At 37.7% G+C, this 23,830-nt stretch overlaps 1 protein-coding gene across 6 annotated transcripts in view; it reads left to right on the top strand.

The window, feature by feature from the left end:
• ano10 (anoctamin 10) overlaps window positions 1–23,830 on the top strand; it is an 80,606-nt gene that overhangs the window by 25,978 nt on the left and 30,798 nt on the right. The gene's annotated exons all lie outside the window — the stretch shown is intronic.

The raw sequence follows: 23,830 nt of genomic DNA, 5'->3' as shown, positions 1-23,830 counted from the left end.
CTCTGTAGAATTAATTCAGTTTCACATCTCTTTAACTAGCGTGACTCAGTGCTGTGGAATCATAGGAGTTGTAATTTTATATAGTCTTTAGCTTTCTCTGCCAAAGAGTGTTGGTAGCTCACCAGACTACAAATCTCAGAATTCCATAGCATTGAGACATAACAATTAAAGTTGTGCCAAACTACATTAATTTTACATTGTGATTACACCTCTTGTCTTATATGTCTTCACTTGCCAGTAAGCTGTGGTTTTCAAACATTTCTCCTTTTGGGAACTCTTTGCACAGATATATGACTGCTTTTGAAACCCAGCAGGTTGAAAAAGAAGGCACACACTAACTCATGGCCTAACTTTGTACTTTGGTGGTAGACCAATGCATAACATGGGCTTTATGTTAAATCACTGTAATGGCAAAGTGGAGTGATTTTCAAGTAAAGAAGTCGTGAGCAGGTGGAGTTTCCAATCACTTCAACTGGTTGTTGTGTTTTCTCCTACAATTTATATCCTGGCAGCTTTCCTCTCAGCCAGGTGTATTCTACTTTTGAAGCTCAAGTGGGAAGAAAGTGTCTGCATTTTAAGAGGACCTTCCAAAACAAATGCCATCTGAATGTGTGGTTAGAGATTCACAGCAGATGTGATGTACTAGAAAGACCTGTGATAGACCTTTTCCCCTGCTGAAGCTCTTTCATTATGAGTTGGGGAAGGAATATGAATCAAATCAAAGTAAAGAATTTACATTAGGCATGGACAAACTCTGGCCCTCCAGGTGTTTTGGACTTCAACCTCCAGAAATCCCAGCCAGCTGTTCGTAATTGTGGGAGTTGAAGTCCAAAACACCTAGAGGACTGAAGTTTGCCCATGCCTGCTTTAGATGCTTTGAAAATAATAACATTCTCCACAGGAGTGACTAGTGACATGAGTACAAGAAATGGCTAGGTTAATTAGTGTATTTTTGTGTATTTTATCCACACATTGGTATCTGCAATAGGGGGCAAACACTCAGTTAGCATGTTAAGCAAATGGTTGGGAAAACACAACTTATGAAAATGGAATAGTGAAATGGTTCAGTGATATGAGAAATACTTTGTCACAAGTCATTTAGAATGCTAAAAGAGTTTCATCATTTCAGCAGTGAATTAGATTAACATACTAACAAATTTTATACTAATAAATGTAACGTATCATGCTTACGCAACGATCAGGTGCAAGTTCTCTCTATTTTTATTCAAGATCTTTCTGTAGTGTTAACTGGAATATGAATTTTCCCCTTTATGCTGGACAGGAAAAGTCCTTCAGTTAGGTAGTTTGTTTAATATGTATAATTTCCGTTTATTTGTTTACCTGTAATTGGTCTTGTTTCTTTCTTTTCTTAATGAAAATAATTATATTTAGAAACAATAAACTTTCCTGTATTTACCTTTTGGCTCTTGTGGCATGTAATCTTTCATGGAATACTTTAAAATTACCATATTCTTCAACTGTAAGATCACATTGATTGTTAATTTGTGTTCCACCAACAGAACGAAACCTTTAGTTATATATATATGTACCTACAATTCTAAGATATGACCCATTTTTAGAGATATTTATATGGAAAATGTGCATCTTAGAACTGAAAAAATACAGTATTTTAGAACGGGTATGCAAAAGGGTATATTCTAAATTATTTTAGAGTGTGGATATTGCTCTCCAGGTGTTGTGGGAATGCAGTCCCCACGCTCTTCACCATTGGCTATGCTTAATAGAGTGATTGATGGAATGTACATTTCCTGTCTTTACTTCAGGCTTTTCCCTAATTCAATTACCACTAGAGAAACCTAAAATTGCTATTAAACTCTTCCTAATGGAGAAGCATCACATTCTATAAGTCATTAAAGTGATTTCAAAAAGTTACCACAACTTTGCAATTAAAGCTGATGGAATAAATTGTTTAAGGCGATTACTAGGTCTCACCAGTGAAAAGGGGGAAAGTCACACCAGGAATATTAAAGGTAAAGGTAAAGGTTTCCCCTGACGTTAAGTCTAGTCGTGTCCAACTCTGGGGGTTGGTGCTCATCTCCATTTCTAAGCTGAAGAGCCGGCGTTGTCCGCAGACACCTTCCAAGGACATGTGGCCAGCATGACTGCATGGAGCATTGTTATCTTCCTGCCAGAGTGGTACCTATTGATCTACTCACATTTGCATGTTTCCAACTGCTAGGTTGGCAGAAGCTGGGGCTAACAGCAGGAGCTCATTCTGCTCCCCGGATTCAAACCTGCGACCTTTTGGTCCGTAAGTTCAGCAGCTCAGTGGTTTAACACGCTGTGCCAATGGGGGCCCCACCAGGAATATTGCTCCTTTTTAATTCAAAGGTTTGTATAGCACCATCTAGTGGTGATTTAGTACAATGTATGAAAATGAGTTATTACTAGGCTTGTGCAATGCATTTCGGCTGAACCTCGAGTCATTTCTGCTATCCGGATTTTGGGGTACCCGTGGATCTGCTTTTGCACACCTCCTGAAAAAGGGGGGGGGGTGTCCAAATGGACATTTTTGGTCCAGCTAGAAAATGCAGCTAGATTTGACCCATTGGTGGCAATGGGGGGAGGAGAGCTTCATGGGCTCCCATTCTCATCATTTTTAGGGCTATCAGGATGAAAATGGCCACACTTGAAGGACACATCTACCTTCTGGCCCACCAAGTTTCATAGCGTTTGAATCAATCCCTGATTATTACAAATTTCTTTTCTTTCTAGAAATAAAATTTCCTTTAAAAATCCCAAAAAGGTATCCCCTGCTGGCCCCACCCTGTAACTTATCCAGGAGCAGTAGCAGGGCACTTCCACATCACACAGTGCACTATTACAGTTTCTTTACTAATAAAAAACAACAGCAACTTGTTCCAAAGCTTTTGCATTTTTTGTCCCCAGAAGCCCAATTCTCTTATTATTATTATTTGGTGGCAACAACCAAATTATTATTTTAAAATGAAATTAAGAAGGCAGACAGGTTGCAAAGGATAGGCTTGTTGCTATTGTTAGAGGAAGGCTGGTGGAACTTGGGTTGGTGGTGTATTGCTGGTACATTTCTTATGAATACTAGTACAGTAGAGTCTCACTTATCCAAGCTAAACGGGCCAGCAGAACATTGGATAAGTGAATATCTTGGATAATAAGGAGGGATTAAGGAAAAGCCTATTAAACAGCAAATTAAGCACCTAAACATATTATACAACAAATTTGAAAAGAAAAAATAGTTCAATACGCAGTAATGTTATGTTGTAATTACTGTATTTACGAATTTAGCACCAAAATATCATGATATATTGAAAACATTGACTACAAAAATGCTTTGGATAATCCAGAACCTTGGATAAGCGAGGCTTGGATAAGTGAGACTCTACTGTACAAATAATAATAATAATAACAATGATCTTTTATGTGCTGATGGAGGTTGGAGTTAGAGAGAGGTGATGGGTTATGTTGGCTTGGCAAAGCTTCCACAGAAATCCAAATCTTTTATTGTTATAAGGTGGCAACAGCCAAATTATTATTATTAAATGAAATTAAGAAGGTAGAGAGCATAGAGAGAAATATAAACAGAAAGAACTTGTGATGAGACTGCAAAGGAAAGAAATTATTAGGTATTTGTGGTAAGTTTAGGTAGGTAGGTAGCTTTTCTGAGAATGAGGCTTTGCTGTTTGCTGGGATTCCTATAATTATTAACAATCTTTTAAAAGTACTTTCTGAAAGAGAGGAGGGAGGAGAGATAAGAGAAGATGCTAAAGGCTTTAGTGAGTGACTCAAAGCTCAGAGCCACCCTAAAAGAAAAGCACACCCACCCACAAGTCCCCAAATGTCGCACACCCACTCACCTGCACTTTCTAACTTCCAGTCCCAATCAAGAAAATAAAGGAAAATCAAAAATATTCAATGCTAGATAGAGGCCAGGCCAAAAGCTAAAGCTGAGAGCAAGTGGCAAGGCAATTGAACTGAAATACCTCTCTCTAGAGCCAGGATGCAACTGAGCAATGCAGACTCTCATCACATTAAATAGACACAGCTTGTGTAAAACATGTCATGGCTTTCTTCTATTCTGATTGACCCAACAGGCAGGGCTCACAAGGAAACCCCATGCAAGCACGCAGCAGCCTTTCTATGTGCCTAGTGATACGGAATAGAGCAGAAGGTAGCTGTAGCTGGTAGCCATGTGGTCCGGCTCGGTCGGAAAAAACAAAACAAAACACAGTGGCAGAGCCCTTGCAGTTAAGGGCATCCAAAGAAACTGAAGGCAAATAACCAAAACGAATCTGTGCACAAGTCTAGTTATTACATGTTATCTCTTTATTATAGTACACGAGTACAACCTAAGGTGTTCCAGATGTGTAATACTTCTGCTAGGATAATTCCTGATCAAAAATATTTAAAGGTGCTTTAAACATTTCTCACTGATTTTTTTGCCTCTCTTGATATTTAGTTAAGGTTTCAGCAATCACTACTACTTTGGAATTATGGAACCGAAACAGAATGGTTCCAGCCAACTGTAAAATATAGCCAAAGATTCTGTTGGTTTTGCTACAGCACTTTCTGCTGTAGAATGGAAACTACAATTTTCATTTAGAAAGTGGCTGAGGAAGCACAGTGATTCCTTTATGGCTGCCTTTCAACAGAAAAAAAATATGAATAGACACAAAAAGGTTTTGTGTATTTAAATTCCAGGAAGAGGTTAATATGAAGATCTGTATGCAAGGCAGTCTATAGATTTAGATAATGATAATTCTGGTGCCCTGTTTTCCCCAAAATAAGAACTACCCTGGAAATAAGATCTATCATGATTTTTCAGCATTTCTGAGGATGCTCGAAATAGAAGCCCTAAATAAGCCCTAGATGTAGTTCATTTAAAAAGTCAATTTGGAAAATTAAGACTGCCCCTGTTAACAAGCTCTAACGCATCTTTTGGAGCAAAAATTAACACAAGACCCTGTCTTATTTTGGGGAAAACAGGGTATATACTTTAGGTGTATGTTAGACTCTGGTCGAAGACGTAGAAGAAGGGATCCTTGTTTTGGTGATAATACACTGCTGAATAATTGAACAATTTCATACTTTCAATGTTGAATTAAATTGTGTCCAGATATGTTACCAGCCCAGTCCTTACAACTGTAATGTTGTGAGACTGGTTCTGTCTAAACAATATATACTTAATTTTGTTCCGTACAAATTTGTGGTTTCTGTTTCTGTTTGAGTGTTTGGCTTCATTGCAAAGTATTCTAATATTTTGTTTACATTTTGTTGATTTATCTGTGCTTGACCTTGATGTAAGTACTTTCAAAATCTTTTAAGGCTACCAGGTTAGCTAAATGTAAACATTTCATTTGTCATGATTCTGGCTGAAGGCCATTTACTATGCTCTAGAAGAGTTGGTTCTTCCTCACAAAGGTCTTGTGTTATCTGTTACCTATTAATTGACAGTCATGCTGATCTACTGGAGGCACTTTTTTCATTGTGCCAGAAAGTGGAAGGAAAAGGTACAGAGGAGGAGCAGATCACTGACAGTTTTCCCAGAGATCGTACTGTTCTGCGGTTTGCTGACTAGCTCACAGCCTTAAAATGTCGGATGTAGACTGGTGAAGTTGCATAGTAGCCTTGGGAAACATCACCATAGCTGATGTGTGACCTCTGTGGTTGTTAGTGATTGTGTAAGCCCGCTTGTATGTCAAACCAATGTTGTGTAACCAGCTTCAGCTCTATATTTCAAACATGTTCTTCTGCATTATATGTAGTTGTGGGCTGGAATTGCAAATTTTCTTGCATGATATGTTAGGCTTGTTGACCTTCCCCATTTTGTCATGATCTTTTTTCCTGCTTCAGTGGCATTGAGAGGTTTGCCATACTCACAGACCAAGCCTTGCTACAGAAGTGGGCAAAGTGTGTCCTCCAAAGTTGTTTTTGTGGTTTTCAACCACCCAAGAATCTCTGGACTGTCCTTTTTTGGGCTCTAGGAGTAGTAGTTCACCTTTTTGACAGATTGTAGGGATTCCTTGCACTGTTTAATACCAATTTTATCATCTAGAATTGAACTGTTGGCCTCTTTTTATGAGGATAGTGTAGTTGGCGGCCTTCTGAGCCAAACAGAGATTTAGTTTCCAGACTCACTGTAGTTGCCCATTCTGCCATATTGGGCATGCTGAAGTGACTATTGAATCCAAGCAATGATCACGGAACAGGTACATTAGTAAAATATATGGTAAAATATTTGATTTTCTTCCATTAAGGAACTGTGCCCTCAACGGTTTATATGGCACTGCAAGCACTACAATTATTTGCTGATTTTTCACGAATTTTCCAAAGCTTTTGTTTTTACATACATTTCCCAATAGTATCTAATTCAAAATGCAGATTAATGACCTGAAAGATTATGTTTAAAGACTGTTCTTATTACTTAATTAAATAGTGGTCTGTCTTTAAATCTAAAAGCAATTTCCTGATGCTAAAACCTTTATATAGTATTTTATTAAATGATCTTCTAGAAATTTCTAGACTTTCCTCTCCCCGCATAGTTGCCCTTTTTGTGTGATTTTTCTTGGATTAATTTTATAAAACATATAGAATGGAATTTATGAAATACAGACTTGTGTGCTATCACAAGACATTATGTAAAGCGGCTATCAAAATAAATTATTTATTGACTTCTGGTTTTATACAGATTCCATCCTGCTCTTGGAGGAAGTGTTAATCCTGAGTTGTCACTTGTATGACTGGAAGTAATTAGTGAGATAGTAATTCTCAGAGTCATTTTTCATTAACCCCCAGCACTGTGGAAAGAACACAGCAGGCAACTGCTTCCTTTTTTCCATTTCTTTTTTAAAATACAGTTAGCACTTCTTTTGAAGTCACAGGAGACTTCTAATGCATGCATATAATCACTTGAATCTATATAGCGGATAATATAAAGCAGGCGCAGTAAGAGACTGCTGAAAATCTGTACCCTGTAATATGCTCGTTCAAGGTTAATAGGAGTCAAAGGAACTGTCACAAGATAAAAGTAAGCTATCTGAAGGTGGTTGATAAATGCAAACTAAAGGAAATATTTTATTTGCTACCGTTATTATATGGATTGCTTTAAGTGCTTAAAAAAAACCATGTCATCCAGAAACTACTTGTTACTACTTGGAAATTGATTATAGCTGTAGCATTCTAGATTAAATTTGGCATTTTTCCATTGAGGGTTTTTTTTCTGGACACAGAATTGTTAGATGGAGAATAAATCATAACCTCATTGAGCAGTCCTTAGGTTATCAATAGCTGGATATTTAAAATCCTTTTTTTCCTTTGGTTCTTGCACACAGTGTGTGCAGTTTGTGTGCATGTCTGCGTCTATTACACTAATTGCAGTTTTCACATACTCTTGGAACAGACTTAAAAAGTTGTTACTGAGAATTGCAGTATGAATTAGCAATATCTGTGGAAGATTCTTCCAAAGTATTCACAATCATTTGATTTGGGGTTCAAGATCTCTGTTGAGATGTTGGATTCCAAGCAGTAGGATCAAGAACCATAAACTTGAAGATTCTGTTATATACTGTCCTGAAGCTAGAGTTTTTGTTTGTTTTGTTTGGATAGTTACATAATGATGTTTCTCTACAGATAAAACTTCTTGAGAAAAGATGTAGTATGATCCTCAAGGGATATGATCCTGAATTTACCATGGAAACAGGAAACTGTGGATAGTAGTAAACCCTATTGAAGTGAACAACTTCTGATGAAAGGTGCCATAAAGTCACCCTGAGGACCTAGAAAATTTCCACAGGCAATCTCTTTGGGAATTTGCTACAACTTCCAATTCAACTCTACAGTAACTTCTGGTGGAAGCATAACATAGAATTGCTAGGAAGAATGATAAAATTATTAAAAAGGACATATTTTGACAGATGCAGAAAAGTTAAACCAGCGGTTCTAGTTCTGTAGATACAGAGGTCATAGGGTATGTTCAGCAAAGTTATGCCATGTGGTTTTGATAACAATCAGAGTTAAATTGTTACTGGAGAAGTAGATGAAATCAGTTTTGATACACCCGTAAGTCTGAACATGTACATTTTTAAAGTTTAGCTCCATATATATATATATACAGTAGAGTCTCACTTATCCAACATAAACGGGCCGGCAGAACATTGGATAAGCGAATATGTTGGATAATAAGGAGGGATTAAGGAAAAGCCTATTAAACATCAGATTAGGTTATGATTTTACAAATTAAGCACCAAAACATCATGTTATACAACAAATTTGACAGAAAAAGTAGTCCAAAATGCAGTAATGCTATGTAGTAATTACTGTATTTACGAATTTAGCACCCAAATATCACGATGTATTGAAAACATTGACTACAAAAATGTGTTGGATAATCCAGAACGTTGGATAAGCGAGTGTTGGATAAGTGAGAGACTACTGTATATATAGATAGATAGATAGATAGATAGATAGATAGATAGATAGATAGATATAGATAGATAGATATATCTATCAGTGTGTGTGTGTATGTATGTGTGTATGTATGCATGCTTTGGATAGCATAGGGGAGGGTTAACACCCATGTGGTGTTTGTTTTGCCCTTGTTCAGAAGATTTCACCTCACTTTCTGTCCCTGTGATAATTCGATTTTGAAAAATGTGGCTTGTTGTGGAAACAATGTTTGGTGAAAAAGCTTCAGTGAAGACACCTTTTCCCCATGATAATAACTTTTTCAGAAGTGAATTTTCCTTTGTAGGGGTAGATTTCTCTCCTTTTCTGTTGTCTCATCCCTGTTCTTCACTATGAGTTGTTTGTAAGTCCGATGTTTGTAGCTCGGGGACTGCCAATACTTTGTTAGATGTTTGGAGGAAAGCCTAGTTAGCTGCATTATAAAAAAAAACCCCTTTTATTAACTGCCATTGAACTGAATTACAAATCTGTCTCATCATTTGTAGGTAATACACTTATTGCAAATTGCTTATAGAAAATGTCAAGCCTAAAGTGACAAAATTTGATTTCTCAATGGCCATTTCCACCACTAGAGGGCACATGAGTTATGTGCATTTTGTTCATTAATTGAATATTATTTTCCTGTGACTGGTAAGGTTTCATTTACTGGTAGTACTGTAATTTGAATAATAAAGAAAACACATCTGGTTCAGGTATCAACAGTACAATCCTATGCATGTTTACTCTGACGTAATTCTCACAATATTTAATAGAGCTCATTCACTAATAACAACAATTATATTCAATGCAACCACTTCCCTAGTGAGCAGCTTCAAGCTCTTGTTTATAACCATTAGATTCAGGTCATTAGTAAATTGCTAATTTTAGCCTAAACTTATATGAAAATTACTGGTAAATAAAAAACTATTATAATTCCAAACTAGAATAAATGTCTATAAGTGTATTCAGAAGTTTTGTGAATATTTTTTAATTTTATCACTTTATCTAGAGCAATTGTGTAGGAGCAATTTCCCCCCCTAAAGGGCTGCATCCCAGTGGGCGCTATATATATATATATGGTTGAAAGGTAAAACCAGATGGATAAGTTGCTAAAACAGAGATTTTTCAGATTCTGTGTCCACTATAAAATAAAATCTATAAAAAAGCATAGTCTTCAAATATTCTTTTCTTCCCTTTACTGGTGACTATTTTCATTCTCTATCCTCCACCTCCACCTTTGATCTTTTACCCTAAATTCATTTATTCTTTTTAATCTTTCCACACTGTTTCCTATCATTACACAACACTTTTAAACAACCACTTTTCCGTTGCATACATCCTGCTTTATTTCCTACAAAATTTTCCATTGTTTCCAAAGACCCTTTCCTGAGCCTGTGGTCCTCTCATAGCCCTTAATGTTCCCCTTAGTGCTGGTTCCTCTTTTCCACTTGACCTCCCAGGTCATCAAGTCTTCCCTATCTGCTTGTGCTCCAAAACTGCACAGGTCCAAGCCTTTATTTATGTAAATGGTGATATCATATTTTGCTTTACAGAAGGTAATCCTCTCCTTGAAGGAGTTCTTTGTTGGAATGGCAGTAAAGCCTGGATCAATTTTAGAGTTTAGAGAATCATCAGAAGGCAGAACGGGGCCTTGAACTTGCCCATGAACATTAGCACCATAACTAGCCTTTGAAGGATGAGTCGTAAATACACAATTACTGCACCTGCTTTTTATGCAGATCTGTGTCCTCTTTTGTCCTCTTCTTAAATGACACATTTGCTTTCTTGGGAGATGCCCAACGTAGCCATCTTGTGTGTACATCCCTAACTTCTTTCTCCTCCTCCTCACTAGCTTCAACCTCTATCAGAAGGAGCTTTTTTTAACAGCGAATCAGGCTATTTACAGGTAAATGTGTGTGATATGTAGATTGTAATGATCCTGCAGTTCTGATGGTAGTATATTTTTGCTGCTTGCATTAGTGTTCCTTCTTACTTTGTCACAGCTGATCTTCCACTCCACATTTCCTTTTTGTTTTCGTGCTGAGAAGCTCTGTAGACAAGAATCCTTTTGTAATATGTGCTAGACAGCTGCAGGATTCTAATGCCAAAATCTGCTCTCCACTTCTTACCCTCTCCTTTGAATTCATGTCTAGCCTTTTGGCTGCCTGCTCCAGTCTGTTCTGTTGGGTACAATATAAAATGGGATTTTCCAGGTTTGTCAGTCTTCTTGGCATTTATTTGGCACTACGAAGTGCAGGGAATGTTCTGATCCTGAATGTTTTGTTATTTTTAAAAAGTCACGCATTTCTTCCCTTTGAACATACTATCTTTAGTATGGAAGCTCCCTGCAGCTTTTTCAGATGTAACACATAAAAAATAGCTGATCTTCTAGAACTTGTTAGAATTAGTTATGTACAGTCTTTCCTGGATCTTTTCCAGCACAATATATATATGCACACATAATAAAAAGCTGTCTGTAAGTTCTCTGCAAATATTCCATTTATTGTATAGATGTGACTTCCTAAGTTAGGAACTCTGTTTCGGTTATTATCAATATGTGTAACTTATTCCTAGGCAGTGCACAATTTTAAAAATGCCATGTCCACAAATAACTTTTTAAAGATAAGTTTATTTTTTAAATTTAGTTTTGGAAGCATTACTCTTGGATGCATTCGGCTTTCGTTCTAATGTTATTGCTTCCTGTTGCTTGTAGGCAAACTCTTGTTGCATCCCTTTCATATTGGACATTTTCTGACTACATGCTTTTTGGAATTTTAATAGACCCTTTGTGTGATCGCCTTTTCATCTGTGCTCATTCAGGCCACGGGTCTTCTTGAAGCTTCCTGGTGCAAGGTTGATCTTGTTTATCTAATGATTGGTTTTCTCACTTCAGAGCTTCACATATTGTAAACTAAAAATGGTCTGTTGGACTGCCACAATACAGAGTAATAGCATCTTACTCTGAAATATAATTAAGAAACACACAGAAGATGTGGTTGCATTATTACCGTCAAGGTCTACTCCACATTTGAAGGGACCTTGGGCATTGTCTTCTACTGGACCTTATATTCTGTCAGTGGGCCCAGGACAGGTGGAGAGATGGCAGCACTGTAAGCAGCACTGACTAAACAACTGTGACTGTAAAATTTCACTTATTCTTCAGAGCATTGCTAGGCCTGGAGCATCATAAGAAGTCAGATGATGGCTGGATCCAGTTGCTTCGGGTGGACTCCCTCACAGACATTTGTAGTGGGCCCTGTTAGGGCCATGAAATGGCAGCTTCTTGAGATGCTACATGCTGATAATTGTTGTTACATTCATTCTTGTTTTTAATGTTGGGATATGCAACACATGATCCATGGGCTGATTTGTGGCCTTTGTCAGGGTCCTTGCTGCCCAGTTTACTCTGCTTGTGACAATTTTGATAGTGGTGGGGATTATGTCCAGTGGCTTCCAGAAAGCCCACTTGCTCTCCAAGGCAGGTGAAAAACTTTTGCGGTAAATCTTCAGTTGTAGTTTGGATTACAAGCACAAAATCAGCATTTAACAGATTGGTAATTTATCTAAATCTGGGAATATATTGCAGCATATGAGATTATGGAGAGAAAGGAGTGCATGGGTCCAATGCTTAGATCAGCAACAAGACCACTGACAGTTATATTAGGATCCACCCTGTATATCACCAGTATCAAGTTTATACATACTAGCTATGATTCTTGTCATATATTTCACAAAGTAGATTGTTGTGGCTGGTGCATATAACTGTAAAGATTAAGCTGTCCAAATATAAGATTGGACTTCTTAAAAATAGTCTTTAGATATCAGTTCATTATTGCAAGACTTGTGTGATGCTTGTTATCACAAAAAAAAAATAGGGCAAGGGACAATAGGTTCTACAGCAGCTTGCAGAAACCTTTTTTTACAATTAAAATTTGGATGTAATTTGAATTGGATTATTTAATGACATGCTAAAAGTGAACCTAATTCTATTTTGCTTTTTGAGCAATCTGTAGAAATCATATTTACCTGATATAGTAGCTTTGCTTTTCAGGAGTAGCAGAACTTTGTAAACTATGTTTTATGCACATCTGTCCATGTAATATAGAATTAATAGCTAAAAACACTTGGGGGAGTTCCTAAACTAATGTATTCTAAGCTTTAAAAAATCATGGAACATACAATGATGAGAGAACAAAAGAAAAATACAAAATTTGAAATGCTGAGAGTACACTTTGTATTATATTCACACACACACATAAACTATAACAGACATATTGATATTGGAGTAGTGATCTTAATGAATGTTATCAGTTGGGTAGGCAGAATGACATCTGCAGGCAGTGAAGTTATTGAAGATAGCAGGCATCTTATGAAGTGGAGGTGAGTATGAAAATAGTCCAGAATAAAGTTGCCTTTATGTTAATCACAATCTTGATCAAAAGAGAAGCTGGCAACAGTTGTTGAAATGAAATTATAGGGCCAGTGATGAATTTATATTATGAATGGTGCAAGTAAATCTTATTCTGCTGTTTGTTACAATAAAAAATCAGGGAAAGGAACAGCAAGTTCTACCGCAGATTGATGTGACTCATGCATATAACTACAAAGACTAAGCTGGACAAACCTAAGACTGTACTTCCTAAACCTAATCTTTGGATATCAGTCTGTTATCTCGGGGATTGTACACCCCTCCAGATGCTATTTACTTCAACTCCCATAATTCTCCCTTGCTGACTATTATGATAAGTGCTGCTGAAGAGCAGCCACACAATTCTTACCCTTTCCCTGGGGTTTCTGCAGGACATGATTGATTCATTTTTGGCAAAAAAAAAAAAAACCCAACACCTGAGGACTGTGGGGATAATAAAACAGCCTTGGGGGCTGTTTGCTTTGTCTTGAAATATACCTAAGCTACATAGAAGCAAACATGCATCTAATAGTGCAGCTATATAACAGGCTGAGGCTAACCAAAGTCGTTGGTTACTGAAATCAGATGGAATCAAGTACAGTAAATGTAACTTGATTTCTGTGAGATCTAAAGCATGGTTAATTTAGTCTGGATTTGTCTCATAATTCTGGCGTGTTATCTCTAGTTTCTTCTAAAAGAACTCTACACTGATGTAGAGCCTCATACAGGGCAGGTCTACTGGCTGCTTTTGGTACTTAAACAGAAATGGAGAGGACTGCTACTTGTACCCTCCAATACAGCCCATAACTCCATGCAATTTACTTTTCATCATGGAAGAACAGAAATCTTAACGTTGCTGGCTACTAGCTTTACTATCTCACTTTTTCCTAAAGCAATGGAAAATCCGAAAGACATGAGTGTGCATAAGGGCTTTCATATGATAAATCCCCTTTATCTTTATTTTTCTTTCTGAATGTTTTTTAGTGATTTTTTTTAAAAATAGTGATATTTTATGTGACCAAATTTTGCTGAATATCCAATATGCTTTGATATTTACATTCAGTCATATAGTTCTGCCCTTTTCCTCCATTGTTGACAATATGTGGTGACAGGTTATTTTATTATTGGGTGGATGAAATGCAATGTGTGTCTGTGTGTAAAATAGCAGAATGTATGGTAAATTAAAATATAAAGTGAAACAGTTGTTATTATAGGTGGGTTTAAAATTGGTGCTATATCATTGGGGCAGTGGATTTTCAGAATGAACTCCCCCGCCAGATATTCAGCATTTTATTTTGAGGATTCATCATTTTATTTTAAGGAGTGATTGGAGGAGCATGTTTTTCATCAGTTTTTGTACTGTCAAAAACTGGCTAACTGATTCAAGACTGACTTCAACAGTTGCCAGAAATATTTTTCATGCAGTTGTATTATGAATACTGAAAATAATATATGAGATAGTGCCTGCTTTCCTTTTAGTGAGAAAAATAAAAACATATTTACAATATTTGAAAACTCAATGCATAATACTTTATGTAATTTGAACTGAATTTGTTAAAACAGTACTTGGTAACACTAATTACTTCAATTTCTAGAACATTTCTCTTATGGCTTTAAACTGTTGCATTGACAGGAAAACAAAACCTTAAAACAAAAGATAAAAACTGCTTCATCTGAGGAAGTACATTTAACATACAGAAGATTATGCTACCAACTTTATTTTCTGCCTTAGTCTCTAAGTTGCTGCAAGATCCCTATGATCAGTTATAAACATGAAGTCTGGAAAATAAGTGGGCATCATATTGGGAGGTAAATATTATTTTGGACCCAAAGCAGTGCTCATCTGGTGATGCCCCAATCCTGCCTTCTGCACTGCCCTGTTCTTTTTCTCCTACTCTTTTACCCCTGCCATATACCTTCTGCCCAGTGATACTATCTCTCACTCTGCTGCTCCTTTCAGCAATCCCAGTCTCTGCATTACTCCAGCTGTTGAGTTTATTGGGACTTTCTATTACGTAGATTTGTACAAGGCTGCACTGAATCATTAGTTGTATTTTTAATTTTAAAAAACTGATTTCAAAGGCTCTCATTCTTATAAACAATTCTTATTTTCTCACTTCTCTTGCCATGGGAATTATTGCTGTCACCTTCATTTCAGCAGGCTGTCTATGAAAATGATTTTGAAAGTAATGAGTAAAGAACATGAATGGAATTATTTAACATCTCTGATGCCATTAGAAAATCTCAAGAGGCCTTCATTGCTTCAATGTTCAGGCCGCTATTTCCATTTCCTTGCCATACCTTATGAGAAGGCTTGTGTGATTGCAAGCTGTTGGGTGAACTGTACGGACCTCACAAGTATATTCATTTGTTCACTGAGATCAATCAAAATGTTATACAGATGTTTCCAAATATGTCATTTTGAACATCACATCATCGGATTAATACTCTCAATATTAACATACAAATGGTTGGGGGAGGTTTACATTTGGTTGTAGGTAGAGTGCAGGGGGAAGGAATGGTTACATAGAAATAGAGAGATGGGTAAAGATGACATATTTCCCCACTCCTGATGAAAAAAGCTAGTGGGCAGTGTAATATGCAAGTGGCCCAGGTGGTATAGGTTAACATCCCCCCTCCCCCGCCAATTTCATGGTATGTCCTGAAGTTTCCATTCAGCAACTGCATGTTGCATGTAGCCATTGATTGTCCAAAATTATTTTGCCCCAGAATGTGCTCTGGGATTGTCACAGAAATTTTGCCCTATTTTGGCCTTCCTCAAGCCATTGTTTTTTCTAAATGGAGCTAAACCAGTAGTTGACTTCTGGATTACTTCCAGTTCTTTAAAGTAAAGCCTTGCCTCAACCTAAAATGGCTCAGGGAGCCATGTTGCAATTGCCCGTACCCCCAGAGGGTGTCTAAGATAAGCGTTTTGATTTTCTTTTCCAGCTGTACATTGGTGTGGTCATCTGAGGTTTCTCTAAGTAAACGGAGTGCACTAATTCATGATGTTCAAATCTAAAATAGGGAGAAACATCACAGATCTCATGTTAGATTTAATTTGACTCTGAGTTGTATAGAATTAATGAAATGAAAAGAAAAGGCAATTATAAAAATATGTTTTTATTTTTTCATTTTCTTAGAGGTTCTCTAGAATTAATTAGATCTTTTCTGTTTAGTGCTTTCAGTTAATACATGCAGTTTAACGTTGGGATAGTCATCTTTCTGTGACACTACATCTACATTGTAAGAGAGGTTTAAAACAGAATTTTGGCTAAAATGCCTTCAATTATAATGTCTTAAAATATTGGCAAGTTCTTAGCTGCTGTAAAAATGTAACCATGCTTTACAAAGGTACTACTCTGTTATTGTTGTCACCTGCATGATCGCCTTCTCCTGTACAATCTGCCCAGGATTCTTAGGTCCTCTGGGGGGTGGTTACTCCAGCCAGCCAGAACTCAACTGGTGGCCGTCACCCAGATGACCTTTTCATCTACTGCCCCACAGCTGTGGAATGATCCAATAGCTAAATTAGCTGTCAGAATTTAAAACACAACTTAAGACCTATTTCTCCTGGCAGACTTACTCAGTCAGCTTTAAATTGTGAATTTTAACCTGCATTTTTATCTGTCAATTTTAATCTCTATTTTGTTATATAATTTTAATAGTGTTTTGTTTTACTTTGCTGTTTTAACTATGTTGTTAACCCTAACCCTAACCCTAACCCTTGAGCTACAAGGAGAGGTGGGTAATACATTATTGTTGTTGTCGTTATTGATTTTGAAAACTAGCGCTTGGTTTAATGGCTGAGCTCACTGCTATTTCCTTAAACTGTTGTCCACACTTATTACATGGGAAGATTTAAGATTAGCATAGGTCAGGCATGCAAACATTGGCTCTCCAGGTGTTTTGGACTTCAACTCCCAAAATTCCTAATGGATAGGCTGGATCCATCCTAACGGATGGGCCAAAGTTTGTCCATGCCCAGCATAGGTTATTTTATTACAGTTATTTTTTATATTTTCATACTTATCAACTATATTTAGTCTGTATATGGCTTCTGGGATAATTTTTGTATGTTTTTCTGTATAATTTGATTCCTTGCTGCCTTAAAGAAAATGTTAAATTATACAATATATCACACTTGTTAGCTTAGTGGCAATTTCAGTTTCAGTAATGTTGATTTTAGGATCCTCTAGGCATATGTGCATTAAAAATGTTTGAGGGATGAATATAACAGGAGTGGGGTTTATCTTTATGTCTTAAAGGCAGCAGTTTGAAGTGGAAATCTGATACTCCTAATGTATACTTTAATTTCTGATACTGCAAACACTGTTTTTTAGTATTGCAGAAGTATGCATAAATCTATATAAAGTCTAGATGTACCATGCTCAAAAATTATAATAATTAGTACCAATTTCCCCCTTATGGACTATCCCTGATCCTGAAAGTACACCAAACAATGGAGATCTATGATTGGCTTTTCAACCTCTTGGACCTTCTTTTAGAAAAGTGAGAATGATTTACATTGGAACCAGACCACTAGGAGGCAGTTCACCACCACCAGAGATTCCACGATATAAGTCCTCACCATCATCCCATTTCTATTTGAACATTTACTACCAGTGTTAGGGAATACCAACCAATATACTAACCCAACTAATGCTTTGAAAGAGAAAACAGAATTTACCCCAGATTTCTTCCTAAAATTGGAAAATTAAGAGGTAGTGGAGAGGTGAGAGATGAATTGCTGTGGCTCAGATTGCCACAGCACTTCATTCCATGACAAATCCAGGGGGGGAAACTGAGATGGAATCATATGAGATAGATTACTGTGAAGCCACAGAGGTAAGACAAGCAGGGGTTGGGAAGTAGGCCAGGTAGGTTTCTGGTCTGCTTGGTGGTGTGAACAATCTGGTTAAATAAGCCCAGAATTTGGTTAAAAACTGGCTAACCAGATAAGATGGCAACCCAGAGCTCAAGGGGAGTTTTCGTTTTCATTGGTTTGACAAGGAGCAAAATACCCAATTTGTTATAGCAGTTCTTACAATTCCTTCTAGAAATCTCATCTCATGTGACATTACTTTAAAGCAGTGATTCCCAAAGTTGGCACTACCGCCCCCCGGTGGGCGCTGGAGAGATACAGGGGGGCGGTGATGGCACCTATTAGAACATGGGGGAGGGGCCAGAGGAAGGGCGGGGCTTCTTTCCAAGTGCCGGAGACAGAGCTGAGCACCTGAGGCACCTGTTAGGACACACGGGGCAGAGCTAGAGAAGTGGGCGTTGGGACACAGAGGGTGGAGCTAGAGAACGAGGCGGGGCCTCCTTCCAAGAGCCCGAGACAAGGCTGAGCCTCTATACCTCTCCTGAGAGGCCTTTTTTTAGAACTAAAGGGCGGGGCTAGGGGTGGGGGTGGGGCCTCTTTCCAAGAGCGCAAGACAGGGCTGAGCCTCTGTATACCTCCCCTGAGGCGCTTGTTAGAACATGGGGGCGGGGTTCAGACCCATCAGGCACTTGGGAAGAGGCCCTGCCCCCTCCTTTAGCCCCGCCTCCTGTGTCCTGGCAAGCACCGCAGGACAGGGATAGAAGCACAACCTTGCCTCAGAGCTCGAAACTCCACCCATCCCAGTCCTGGCCGCCCATTTGTGGCCTCGCTCCCCTCCCCTCGCAGCCCTGCATCTTGGACTAGGGGAGAGGCTCAGCCCCACCCTCTTGAGCAGGAGCCACACCCCCTTCCAGGGGGTGCTGAGTCTTATTTTTCTGGAAAGGGGGCGGCAGGCCAAATAAGTTTGGGAACCACTGCTTTAAAGCATATAGGGAGTTTTTCCAGGCCTTGTGCTGCTGCTAGGTTTTGTGTCCCCACTCCTAAGTCGGTACTGTTGCTGTTAGAATTTTTACAACAAGTCTCACTGTCCTACAACTGGCACTCTACTTTCTAACTTGCTTCAAATATTATAGTGGGCTCTCTTCTCACTTGGCTTTTTATTGCATAGATGCAACACATACACCGGCATCTTGAGTGTTGAGATAAAGAGCCTTCCTGGAGACTGTAAAGGGGTATAGAGAAATAGAAGAAATATGACAGACTTGCAAAAGTATGTTCAGCCTAGGAGAAGTGCAGTTTAGCACAAATCTCTGTACAGTGTTTCCTCGCTACAGCGAATCACTTTTTGCGGACTCTCTGTTTTGCCGTTTTTCCCCTCCCCCCCCCAAAGGGAGATACACATACACCAGTACCTGTGTGTGTGCGTGTGTGTGTGTGTGCCTCCACTTCCCTTGCCGTTCTCCTTCTCCCTCACACAGAAATGGCAGAGGCTCTGCTGAGATTGCCCAAGCCCCTCCTCCTCCTCGAAGCAGATGGCAAAGAGGGGCTGCAAAGAAGGAAGGAAGGAAAGAATCCCCTCATCTTCCCACAAGCCTCCTCTTCTTCTTCTCCAAAGGCTGGGAGGGATGTCACCACTGGCCCCGCCCCCTCCATGTTGGGAAGTAGCCAGGCAGCAAATAATAGTGTATAACTACTAAAATAATGTATAAATATTCAAATAAATATAATGTCCCTACTTCACGGATTTTCACTTATCGCATGTGGTCCTGGAACGTAACCCCCGCGATAAGTGAGGGAACACTGTACACCTGATGCTAATTATTGTTTTGTGCAGAGATTTCTGCACAGTCATGTAAATAGGCATAATGCATGCAGCTTTAACACATACATCAGAATTTCATGCACTTTGTCTGACTGCACTTCATGCATAAATCATAGTAAACTGAGAGCATTTCTTGGAAAGAAAAAGCAATCACTGCCTTCAGTCACAGAATCTTTTAAGAAGTTGGGTAGCTTAAATAACCTTTAAAAAGGAAATTCTAAATCTTGTAATTAGGAAGTCTGGTTCATTTTGCAAGGATACAGTTGTTTCATCCAGAATGATGCTTGTAAACTTATATGTTATTGTTGCTGATAGCAAGCACTTTTAAAATATCTCCTCTTAGCAGTTCCCTGATTAGTAAATAGATAAAGCAAACAAGCTTATATAAATTAATTTAAGATTAGATTTATCGGTCATTAGTAGTCACGATGGCTGTATATTACCTCCAGTTTAAAGCAGTATGGTTATGTATAACAGCTGCAGGATAGCACTAATTGGAAAATGTTATAGTACTTAATGTCCTTCTTATGTCCTTCCCTTACCATCTGGATGGCCATTGTGAGAACAGCATGCTGAAGTAGATAAGTCTTTGCCCTGACTAGGTATGATGACTCTTGTGTTCTTAAGGTCAAATGGAAAGATAATTGAAATATTATAATAATAATTGAAACACTATTTCCTGCATGTTTGAGAAACTTTAGAGATTTTTCATAGCAGACCATTATACACAGGTAGAAGATAATTCTTTTCAGTAGAGAGTTCACAATCAGTTGTTCTGGAATGCATAATGTTTGGATTTAATAATAGTCTAACTGCTATGACAAAGTGGTGACAGGAAAAAATGCAATCTCATTTCCAGTCCGAAGGGACTATGAAGGAAACTGAAGGCATTTGGACTTGTGTGAGGCAAAATCTGTTTATTCCCCTCTATGAATTGCCTGTCCCTGCTTTATTCTTTGTGCTCTGCAGCCAAAAATCTGTGTTTTTTTCCCCCAGAGGGCCTGAAATGAGCCCCCACCCTGGTCCTGATTACTTATTTCTATTTTTTTGTTCATCAGAGATCCTAGAGAACAATGATACTAAGGGCATTTACTGCCCTTTTATCTAAATCAGTGGTTCTCAACCTGTGGGTCCCCAGGTGTTTTGCCTACAATCCCAGAAATCCCAGCCAGTTTACCAGCTGTTAGGATTTCTGGGAGTTGAAGGCCAAAACATCTGAGGACCACAGGTTGAGAAATACTGCTCTAGGTAGTGTTTAGAGAAGGCTCTGCTATTGTATGTAACAGGAATGGACAATTTCAGGACACATTTCACACATACAGTATATGAGATCTTTTAGTACCAAAATGTGCTAAAGGAGATACTTGCTTTTAATGGCTTCCCTAATTTGCTGGTAAAATTTGGTGGAAAACAAAAAAAAACCCTCAAAAGAAAGATAAAACTTTGATTTTAAATGGTTTTTAGCAAGTTCCCACTAATATTTGGTAGTGTGATTTGCTGGAAGATTTTGTGGGTGTGGTTTTCTGGGGCCTTCCATACCTTACCAAATGACTGCACACTAATCCATATGGAACAGATTTTTCTAGGTATTTTTAAGTTCCATCACTGTGATAAACATTCTGGATACTATACATAAGGAATTAGGAAGCATTCTAGGTTGTTTTATATGTTTTTTTTATGTAAAAGATTCAAATCTAAAGAATTTGGTTGCCTGTTCTAAAGCCACAAAAGGGAAGTGTATTGGTTTTTTCCCTAGTCAAATAGGAATGGGCCATCTCAAGGGGACTAGCACTTCCCCAATTTCCAAAACAAGATATTCATATAAGACACTTGCCCACTATAAAATGGACAGTAATATGTTGGCCATGCTGAATTTTAGATTCAGGAAGCTCAGGAGTTTTGCCAAGAAGAGACAATTGAGTCTTGGCCGTAGGTTTTCTTTCTTTTACCTAAATGGGTTTCTTTGTATTTAAAATGGGTTTATGAGAACATTTTAAAAAATATGTTCTTTCATATGTTTGGACAGTTAAAGTAGTATAAGCAATGTTTCAACCACATAATTAGGCAATAGTTAAGTTTTCTTCTTTCTTTCTACCAGTAGATCACTTACCAGTATAATGCACTTAACAATTGTATATGAATAAAAAACAGATTTGGGGATAATTTGATTTTGCCTTAAGTGAACCAATACACACCAAAGAAACATTTCTTAGAAAGAGAGATGTTGTGGGCCTTTTTTGTTACAGAATTTATCTCAGTTTATATAATTTTTAATTCTAGAAATTAATTACTAAAATGAAGAATCAACTTAACATTTTCTAGACATCAGATATCTTCCCAGGAGGGTGGACTGTCATATATAGGACAAATATATTACACTGGAAATCAGTTAAGTACTTCATAAAGCAAGATGTTAATCACTGTGTTTAATTGAAATACATGTGTATTTTCCCTTTGTCCACTTTTCATGTAGAATTAATTTCAGATACTGCATTAGCTAATTTGACTTTTGACAAGTCATATCTTTATTCTTATTAAACATAAACTAAGATAAGGAATATACCAAAATGTTTAAGAATTACAGAATAGAAATGTTCTGTTGGGTGCATTATATTCGTATGTTCGAGTCTAGAAGTTATAAATTTGACTTTAAAGAAATATTAGCCTGTTGGCCTGTGTACTTTTAAGCTAGCTGTGCATTAATATCAAGTTACTAAGTTTCAATTAGTATATTTTCATATGTTGTATTTGCATTTTGAAAACTTACCTAGTTTGGTAACATACTTTATTTCTGTTATTTAGCTAGGCATCTTGACAGTAGTCAGGGGTAGAAAAACACAAAGGTCTCTGATGTTGCCAGTGTGTATAGATGTTTGAGGCAGATTTTCTGTGTGCCCACATCCATTTATCCATTTAGCCCTCTATGTAACATCTAAACTTCTGAACAGAACTATAGTCAAAGTCGTTTTAGTAAATCCTGTGAACAGTCACATTACAACTATGAAGGTTTTGAGTCCCCATCCCCAACCATGACTGATGACATGAATTTAAATAGGAGTCAACCCAGATGTTAAAGAGAATTTGAAATTAAATATGATAAACAGTAGCTGGGAATCTGCTGTAAATGCCAAGGCATTTTCTATGGTAAAGTTAGTCCATCTCTGCAGCACTATAGCAACCATTGATTTAATAGCATATCTCAGTGATGTCTCATTCTAGGCCCTTGCAGAATAACATTATTCTCAATTGCAAGACTTAAAGAGATTCTGTTTTTCAAGCACATGCTGTACATGATGATTACAGGGTGTATATCTTAGTATGAGGAAAACAGGATAGAATTAACACTGCTCCCTGATGTCAACAGTAAAATATCCTCCTATTTTGCCATCTGCCAAGTTGGTAAGGAGCAAAATGTCAATGCCTCTCACCCTTGATAATTGCAGCCCTATCAAACTCTTTGTGGACTTCTGCCAAATGTTCAGATGAGAGGCAGTGGAGCTGGCCTGTTCTGTAAAAAAAATAATACTGCCATGAGCAACAGGAGCAGCTGTGTTTTGCATCAGTGTGTCCCTCAACTTTTTTTCGGGAAAAAATAGTGGTGAATTCTTGGAATTTTGAACAACTAATTTGATTTCTACAGCAGTGCTGTATTCAGAGATCACTAAACTCAGATATATACCAAATAAGATCAGTGTAATAATGAAACATTAGGAAAGAATGTTTCTGTATGCTGAGGGAGGTGGAGGATATCTTTCAAACCGCATTCTAAAAAGTTGAGGGCTGATAACAGCAATCGCAGTAGTGAGACTCAATATTTACAGAGCCAACATGAGAAACTGCAGGAAATATGTTGATAGTTGCCATTCACTGAAAGGAAATTTAATGCCAGACATGTTACCTTGATGCATAGTTGACATCTCATCCTAATTATTAGCAAATGCGGAGCAGGCATTGTGGAGATACAGTGACTGGACCAGAAATTCATGAATCTGATTCAGTAATTTGAGAAATAGTTTCATGAAACAGTTGACTCAGTGGGTTTTCTTCTGATTAAGCAGGCATTGAGTTTCCCTGTTGATCTGCTATTCCCACCAGTACCATCAAAGAAGTGGTATGGGTCTATATTTAAATAAAACATTTCTGAAGGGGTCAGAGTTTGTGAGATGTTGGTATTTTATTTTTTAAGAAGAAAGAAAATCCAAACATAACAATGATCCCCATTCCGGTATATCATGCTTAATAGGATTGCACAGAATGTTCTTGTGACTTGGTTTCTGTAGAAACACATGACCATTTTTTGTATGCCCCAAATATGATAAGATACGGATGAAATACA

This window comes from Anolis carolinensis, chromosome 6 (genome assembly GCF_035594765.1).
Source record: "Anolis carolinensis isolate JA03-04 chromosome 6, rAnoCar3.1.pri, whole genome shotgun sequence".
Lineage (NCBI taxonomy): Eukaryota > Metazoa > Chordata > Lepidosauria > Squamata > Dactyloidae > Anolis > Anolis carolinensis.
This window is presented reverse-complemented; position numbering and strand designations above follow the sequence as displayed.